Genomic DNA, 9,524 nt, shown 5'->3' on the forward strand with positions numbered 1-9,524 from the left:
CTCACACCACACATGACCACAGGGTCAGGCAGACAGACTCTAGGCTTTGGACTCAGGAGAAAGGAGTGGGAATTTTGCTGACCTCCATTTCCACATTTGTAATTAAATAACATACTATATTATTCTGATATCTACAGTCATTTTCTCAGGATGTTGTTGTGGAATCTAAATAGGAGGAAATATATCACCAAATTGTAAGGAGAAACTGCTAAATTGGCTTTCTCTGAAGCAGGTTCCCAGTCATACATTTGCATGTAAAAAGGTGTGGGAAATATAAGCACCAACTGTGCTGACTAGTTTTATGTCACTTTGACACTGCCAGAGATGCCTAAAAGGAGGGACCTCAATTGAGAAAAAGATTCGGTTGTAAGACATTTTCTTAATTAGTGGTTGATGAAGTCAATTGTAGGTGGTGCCATTCCACCATACCTGAACACTGGTAGTTCTAGACTCAATAAGGAAGCAGACTGAGAAAACCATGAGGAGCAAGACAGAAAGCAGCACCCCTCCATGGCCTCTGCTATAGTTCCCACCTCCAGGTTCCTGCCTCTAGGCTCTTACCCTCACTAATCATGATGTAGAACTCTGGGTGAGATAAACCCTTTCCTCCTCAGGTCGCTTGTGGTTATGGTGTTTCACCACAGCAATAGTAACCCTAACTAAGACATAAACCTTGGGAAGTAAGAAAAACAAATGCTAGGGAAAGGAGTAGTTAATAAAAGAGTTATTAATGAACCTAACATAGTTTAAAAGTTTGTATTCTGAAAATTTCCTCACAGTATAATAGGCTAAGAAGTGATTAGAGTCATAAAACCTCTTTATTAGAGGTTATTATTTAAATGACAACATCACAGAAATGGGTTAGCTATTATGGGAGCAGACATTTTAGGAAATACTTATCTTGGTTTATCTTGAGTACTTTTTGTAATTTTTTTTTTTTTTTTGGTGCAGCGAACTTTATTGATGGTATTCAGGAGAGAAGGGAGGGCTCCCTAGGCTCCTCCTGTTATTATGGGGTCTGGGATGGAATTGTGAGGGAGATGCTCAGTGTTGGGGGGCTGAGTTGGGATGGGGACTCCTCAGCAACTGAGGGCCTCTCTCTTGCTCTCAGTGTCCCTGCTGGGCTGGGGTGGCTGGTCCAGGGTTTCTTACTCCTTGGAGGCCATGGAGGCCATGAGGTCCACCACCCTGTTGCTGTAGCCATATTCATTGTCATACCAGTAAATGAGCTTTACAAAGTTGTCATTGAGAGCAATGCCATCCCCAGCATCAAAGGTTGAAGAGTGAGAGTTGCTGTTGAAGTCGCAGGAGACAACCTCGTCCTCGGTGTAGCCCAGGATGCCCTTTAGTGGTCCCTCGGATGCCTGCTTCACCACCTTCTTGATGTCATCGTACTTGGCAGGTTTCTCCAGGCGGCATGTCAGATCCACAACGGATACATTGGGGGTAGGAACACGGAAGACCATGCCAGTGAGCTTCCCATTCAGTTCTGGGATGACCTTGCCTACAGCCTTGGCAGCACCAGTGGTGCAGGGATGATGTTCTGGGCAGCCCCATGGCCATCACTCCACAGCTTTCCAGAGGGGCCATCCACAGTTTTCTGAGTGGCAGTGATGGCATGAACTGTGGTCATGAGCCCTTCCACGATGCCAAAGTTGTCATGGATGACCTTGGCCAGGGGGGCTAAGCAGTTGGTGGTACAGGATGCATTGCTGACAATCTTGAGGGAGTTGTCATATTTCTCATGGTTCACATCCATCACAAACATGGGGGCATCGGCTGAAGGGGTGGAGATGATGACCCTTTCGGCCCCACCCTTCAAGTGAGCCCCAGCCTTCTCCATGGTGGTGAAGGTGCCAGTAGACTCCACGACATACTCAACACCAGCATCACCCATTTGATGTTAGCGGGATCTCGCTCCTGGAAGATGGTGATGAGCTTCCCGTTGATGACAAACTTCCCATTCTCAGCCTTGACTGTGCCGTTGAACTTGGGTAGAGTCATACTAGAACGTGTAGACCGTGTAGTTGAGGTCAATGAGGGGGTCGTTGATGGCAACAATGTCCACTTTGCCAGATGCAGAGCAGAAGGCAGCCCTGGTAACCAGGTGCCCAATACGGCCAAATCTGTTCACAGCGACCTTCACCATCTTGTCTATGAGACGAGGCTGGCACTGCACGAGAAGATGCGGCTGTCTCTGGAACAGGGAGGAGCAGAGAGCTGTGTTTTTTTGTTTTTTGTTTTGTTTTGTTTTCTGTTGTGTTTCAGTGAAGCAATTGATTTTGCATATTCTACCTTTAGCGCCCTGGGCTCAGTATAGTTCTGTTTCTTATGCTATTTTTGTGTTGATACTGTGTTGTAGCAGCTGCAAAGTGGCAACAGTAGCTACTACTATAGACTGCTTTAGAGTCTGATCATGTAAGAAACCCTCAGAGATGATGTAAAAACATCGTTCAGAGTAATGGTACTCAAGAATGGAGGGAGCTGGGTTATCCATACAAATCCTAAACATTATTATTGAGACTGTACCCAACAGTATTGATCCGTCTGTATTTTCACATACTTACAGATTACTTGTTGTGGTTTGCCCTGGAGTTATCTGTATTTTGACGCTAATTCCACTGCCCCAAGGACAGCTGCCTAGTCAGGTGCTCAGGACTCAAGTGACTTCACCAGAACCTTCTCCCCCATTGAATTTGTAAAATACAGGTGAGAGCAGGTAAGGGACAGAAGGAGGCCTGTCATTGGATGAAAGGGAAGTATGGGTGGGAAAGAAGTTTGAAGGAAGAGGAGGAGACTGGAACGGAAAGAAGGAAGAGACAGGAGGGAGAGGGAGAGAAGCCGTGGTAGAGCAACATGGCAGGTGACGCTAAGATTCCACGCTGTACCTTGACAGATTGTTACGAATCTTTTTAAGGGATGGATGTGTATTTGGGTATGTTTAGGTGGGCAATTATATCTTATCAATAGGGTCAAGGGTGTTGTGTGTTCTTTCATGTGTAGATTTAAGTGTAATGGAGTGTGTGGTGGCTGGTCTGGGCCACCACGGAGTTGGGATGTGTGTTTCTGGCATGGAAACCTGCCTTGGGATCTAGGTAGGTAGAGAGATTGTTGCCAGGCTCAGAGAGAGGCCTTTGGCAGTGTGATATGGGATGGAACAAAGCAGGTGAGACACTTTGTTGGCTGAGTTTCAAGATATCTATCAGATATCATGGAGTACTGGGGTGCCGGACCTAGTGGGGGATAAAAGACAGCTTTTTACTTTTTATATTTTTAAAACAATTACTGATTGTGGACAATGTGGCTTTCTGATTCCGCATCTAAGAGTCCTACAGCATGGAGTGCATTCCTAATAGATGGAGCATGATTGGCGCATGCTCAGAATTCTGAATGATTTGGACAGATTACAACCTTACTGGTACCGTGCCCAGGTTGAATTGGCTGCATTTGTCCTGAAGTGCAGAGTGAATGGGCTACCTCCTAAACTGTTGTGTGACATTATTCCTGGGAAGATTGTCAGGTCCAAAGGAAACTCCACTCCCCTGGAATCTGGTGTCCTTTCCCCTCTATCAAGGAAGCTCTTTATCACTCTTAGAAAGGACAGATGTCTAACTTTGGTGTTTATTAGCATATCCAAGCAAATTCTGGTGTCAAGGCTCAGTATTACAGGTACCTGTGCCTTTTCTCAGCTTTTCTCACCCTGTTGTGTAACTTATATCTCTCTATCTCATGGGCTTCTCTTCCCAAACTTCTCATTCTCTTATAACCCTACTATTTCAGTTATGTGCTTTCCTGTCCTTTTCTTTTTTACCCCTGTATTTTGATCTCCTTTGTCCACACTCTATTTGTCTTCCTCTTTCATCATCACCCATGCCACACCCCCTGGTCTGGTCCAATCTGCTGTCCATGTTCAGCATACTACTTTCTCTCCCTGCCCTAGGCTCTTCTAGATGCCTTTGGTTGTAGTCTCCCTCATATCTATAATAAAATCTTTCCCCTCAACCATACCTTGTAGTGGTCTTGTTCTCAGTTCATACAGAGATGAAAACAAAGGTCTGTTTACTCCAGATAGAGAACCAATGGCAGATCAAAGTAGAGATTCCAACAAAATCCAGCTTTGTGAACCAGTGAGTTCACTGGGGTTGGTTATAGTAATGAGGGACTAATTATATGAGCAGAGACTGAATGCAGATTCCAAGACAGAATTCCGAAAATCTCAAGCACACTGCACAGCTTTGTAGGCAGTCTAACAGACTGGAGACCGATTGTCTCTTTTAGGTGGCTCAGCTTGTCTGAGCCTCTTCCAGGCCGCTTGCTTCACCTCTGCCTCTATTATGCAGCTTGACTGGTCTCTAATTCTTCCAGGTAGTTTGGCGGAGCTCAGGATCTTCTGGGAAGCTCACCTTCTCTGAGTATTTCTCTTATCAGACCTTACAGCTTATATATACTTGGGGAGGGAAGGACCTAGTATATTGATCAGTTCTGAGAACTTCTTGAAGCGTTGACTTGCTTATTTCCCAAGCTTAAGAGGCTTCCGTGCAGGATGCAATCCTTCATTTCTTCCTAGAACTTCCTGTTGTTTCACCTTTCTAACATCTTTTGTCTTAATGATCTTCCCTCCAAGATGGAAGCTTTTGTTTTATTTTATTATTTATTTATTACATCCTGGCCATAGTTTTCTCTCCTTCTGCTCCCCAAATAGTCATAACAGCTGGTAACTATGAGCAACGACAAATCTTATAATCTGCCGCCATGTTCTCTCAGCTCCCTCCTCTTCGCTCTGGCCTATTCTCTCCAAAACTGTTCTCCCGCCCAACCTTCCTTCTTATCCAATGACAGGCCTCATTCTATCATGTACCTGCCTTCACCTGCATAATGACATCAATCTACACTACCTGACCACCACCACCACCACCACCACCACCACCACCACCATCACCACCACCACCACCACCATCACCACCACCACCACCACCACCACCACCACCACCATCACCACCACCACCACCACCACCACCACCACCACCACCACCATCACCACCACCACCACCACCACCATCACCACCACCACCACCACCACCACCATCACCACCACCACCACCACCACCACCACCACCACCATCACCACCATCACCACCACCATCACCACCACCACCACCACCACCATCACCACCACCACCACCACCACCATCACCACCACCACCACCACCACCACCACCACCATCACCACCACCACCACCACCACCACCATCACCACCACCACCACCACCACCACCACCACCATCACCACCATCACCACCACCATCACCACCACCACCACCACCACCATCACCACCACCACCACCACCACCATCACCACCACCACCACCACCACCACCACCACCACCACCACCACCACCATCACCACCATCACCACCACCACCACCACCACCACCACCACCACCACCACCACCATCACCACCACCATCACCACCACCACCACCACCACCACCACCACCACCACCACCACCACCACAATAACTAGGACAGGTATATAGTGGTGTGTGTAACTTGGGGCTCTGGATTCTCAAACTTTATATCTCTTTTAAAGTAGTTAAGTATAGTAAGCTCATTCTAACCCTGTGACTCTAGTAACATAAGAAATATAAAAAAAAGTGAGTCCCATTTCACATGGAGTTATAAGATACTTTGTGAGGATGCTTAAGTCTGCTTTCTACTTGACCATAAACTACACAGTCAGTTCTTCCCTCAAGCCCCTTTCTTCTCAGATTTTCTAAACCTGTAGTTTTCTAGCTCTCTTGTTCTCTTTCTCTCTTTCCCCCATCTACCATCTATCTATAAAGTACCTTTTATTTTTTATCTTCTGTTTTTTAAAATGTAAAGTCCTTCTCATGGCCATTTATTGCAATGTTTCTTTTTTGACATCATGAACATCTCATGCTTATGGGTATAGTTAAGGGAAACGTGAAACAGAGGGGCAATCTTATAGGGAAAACCAGTTTTGCTCCTTGTCCTGTCTTTCATCTCTTTGGCTACCTTCCTACCACCTTCCCCTCCCACTCATGACAAGCAGCATGCCCTTCCTGCCTGTTGTTGGTCTCCAAGGGAAAGTCCAGGCACCTGCCTTCTATAACATTAAGTGCTCCTGTTCTCTGAGGAAACAAATACTGAATTCTAATGCTCAGGTAAGAAACAGAATGTGGAACTTGAGGAGCTATTTGGGCTCTCACTCCCATTAGTGCCATCATTTTGTGATAGTGCACTTGTCCCACAATGGAATTATTGTGAGAATTAAACATTATAAGATATACAAAAATATTTTGTAAATGCTTAAGTATCTTTAAACATATTAGTCTTTTCATATCTCAACTTTGGTAATTTACAAATATCTACCTCCACAGAAATTCTAGGATTAAAAATATGTAAGTCATAAAAATGAAGCCAATTAAGGCAGGCAGTGGTTGCACACACCTTTAATCCCAGCACTAGGGAGACAGAGGCAGGCAGATCTCTGAGCCTGAGGCCAGCCTGGGATGAAGAGGAAATTCAAGGACAGTTGGGGCTAGACAGAGAAACCCTGTCTCAGAAAAAAAAAATCTGAAGTCAATTAATAAAAAGTGTTTGATCTTTTTCAGAAATAGGTGGGTGTGGGAATTAGACTTACCTTAGCTTTGCTCTCCTAGATCTTTGCTCTCAGTATTGAGGTAGCAAAGATTGTATTAAGCAGGATGCAGAGCTGTAGTGAACACACTTGTGATAACTCCCGAACATTATTTGGAAGTAATTTTTTTTGCCAGATTTTCTAGTATATCTCCTCAGAAGTTGTTTAACTATAATTTTTTTCATAATCAGTGGCTTTTTTTTTAAAAACCCAGGTTTTAACACAGTGCCTGGCCAATGGTAGATGCATGGGCCTTGGGGAAGTGAACAGGGCTGTAAGCTCAAGACATATGTCTCTGTATCCCAGAACTGGTATTTTAATGGATGTCCACCACATTTTGTTTTACTTGGATGTTGGCAATTGACTTTAGGACATCTTGTTTGCACAGCAAGAATTTCACTTTTGCTTGAGTCTCTCATCTGTATTTAAATTCCTTACTGAGCATGCATGCCAACATTTTACATTCAGAATATTTCAAATTAAGTCATTGTGTTTTCCAAAACAAATCCTAACTTAGGTTAGATTCTTCTTTGAGATGGCTCACCATTGTGCCATATCAGATACTTCTTTGTTTGATGAAAATGAAGAAATCTTATTTTTTCCATATTTTATTTAATTTTTTGCTCTTGTAATTTTTTATTGGATATTAGCATAGATTTTTAGGATTGAGAGTTCATCTTGGTGGATTTTTCTTTTGATAAATATGCAGTGTCCTTTCTTATCTTTTTTGATAACTTTTGGTTGAAAGTCGACTTTATTCAATATTAGAATGGCTACTCCAGCTTGTTTCTTCAGACCATTTGCTTAGAAAACTGCTTTCCAGCCTTTTACTCTCAGATAGTGTCTGTCTTTGTCTCTGAGGTGTGTTTCCTGAATGCAGCAAAATGCTGGGTCCTCTTTATGTATTCAGTCTGTTAGTCTATGTCTTTTCATTGGGGGAATTGAATACATTGATGTTAAGAGATATTAAGGAATAGTCATTGTTGTTTCCTGTTATTTTTGTTGTTAGAGGTAGAATTGTGTTTCTCTCTCTCTCTCTCTCTCTCTCTCTCTCTCTCTCTTTGGTTTTGTTGCAAGGAACTTATTTTCTTGCTTTTTCTAGGTTGTAATTTCCCTCCTTGTGTTGGAGTTTTTCATCTATTATCTTTTGTAGATCTGTTGGTAGAAAGATATTGTGTAAATTTGGTTTTGTCATGGAATATCTTGATTTCTTCATCTATGTTAATTGAAAGTTTTGCTGGATATAGTAGTCTGGGCTGGCATCTGTGTTCTTTTAGGGTCTGTACGACCTCTGCCCAGGATCTTTTGGCTTTCATAGTCTCTAGTGAGAAGTCTGCTGTATTTCTGATGGTCTTCCTTCATATGTTACTTGACCATTTTTCCTTATTGCTTTTAAAATTCTTTCATTGCTTTGTGCATTTGGTGTTTTGCCTATTATGTGATGGGAAGAATTTCTTTTCTGGTCCAATCTATTTGGAATTCTGTAGGCTTTTTGTATGTTTATGGGCATCTATTTCTTTAAGTTAGGAAAGTTTTCTTCTATAATTTTGTTGAAGATGTTTACTGGCCCTTTAAGTTGGGAGTCTTCACTCTGTTCTATACCTATTATCCTTAGGTTTAATCTTCAAATTATGTCCTGGATTTCCTGGATGTTTTGTGCTAGGAGTTTTTTGCATTTTACATTATCTTTGGTGGTTGCATCGATGTTTTCTATGGTATCTTCTGCCCCCAAGATTCTCTCTTCTATCTCTTGTATTCTGTTTGTGATACTTGCATCTGTGACTCCTGCTTTCTTCCCTAAGTTTTTATCTCCAAGGTTGCTTCCTTTGTGCTTTCTTTATTGTTTCTATTTCCATTTTTAAATCCCGGATGGTTTGTCCATTTCCTTCACCTGTTTGGTTGTGTTTTCCTGTAATTCTTTAAGGGATTCTTTAAGGGATTTTTGTGTTTCCTCTTTAAGGGATTATATTTGTTTACTTTTGTTGTCCTGTATTTCTTTAAGGAAATTATTTATGTCCTTAAAGTCCTCCATCATCATTATAAAATGTGATTTTAAATCCCAATCTTGCTTCTCCTATGTGTTTGGATATTAAGTATTTGTTTTGGTGGGAGAACTGGGCTCTGATAATGCCAAGTAGTCTTGGTCTCTGGTGCTTAGGTTCCTGCACTTGTCTTTTGCCATCAGGTTGTCTCTGGTGTCAGCTTGTCTCAATGTCTCTGAAAGTGGCTTGGCCCTCCTGCAGACCTATGTGTCAGCATTTCTGTAGACCTGTCTTCTTCTAGCTGGATCTGAGAACAGAGAGCTCTGCTCTCAGGTCTGTAGGCACTTCTGACGACTGGCTTTCAACTCTTGGTACAGGCAGAAACCGGAAGGGTCTTGCCCCTGACTGCTCCTAGGTTACTGTGCCAGGCAACACAGATGGCACTAGGCGATTTCCTCTTGGGTCAGGAGTGTGGTAGAAAGTATTTTTCTCCTCTAAGTGCCCACACTTCTCAAGATTGTCTGCACTTCTGAGGATCCCGCTTTCACTACCACAGGATTTCTGTGCAGGGAACTGTGGTACTGGTTCAAATCAGTTCCAGGCACAGGCAGAAACCAGCTGTTATCTGCCACTGACTGTCCTATATTCCTGTATCCAGAGGCACTATGCAGTTTCCTCATGTGCTGGGAATGTGGTAAGAAGTGGACAGAAATGGGTAAAAGTGGCAGTCTGTCCTGAGGTCTCAGGATTGTTGGCACTTCTGGGAGTTCAGCTCTCTCCCTCATGGGATTTGGGTACAGGGAGCTGTGGGATCAGTTCAGTTCAATTCTGGGCACAGTAAAAAACTGGGAGCGTCCTGTCCCAGAGGACTTCTGCTTTGT

The 9,524-nt window shown here is 43.4% G+C and overlaps 1 pseudogene; it reads right to left on the reverse strand.

The window, feature by feature from the left end:
* Nucleotides 1-1,148: 1,148 nt before the first annotated feature.
* LOC134478947 (glyceraldehyde-3-phosphate dehydrogenase-like) lies at nucleotides 1,149-2,221 on the reverse strand (annotated as a pseudogene).
* Between the last annotated feature and the right edge of the window lie 7,303 nt (nucleotides 2,222-9,524).

The sequence above is a fragment of the Rattus norvegicus genome, chromosome 5 (genome assembly GCF_021556685.1).
Source record: "Rattus norvegicus strain SHRSP/BbbUtx chromosome 5, alternate assembly SHRSP_T2T, whole genome shotgun sequence".
Classification (NCBI taxonomy): Eukaryota; Metazoa; Chordata; class Mammalia; order Rodentia; family Muridae; genus Rattus; species Rattus norvegicus.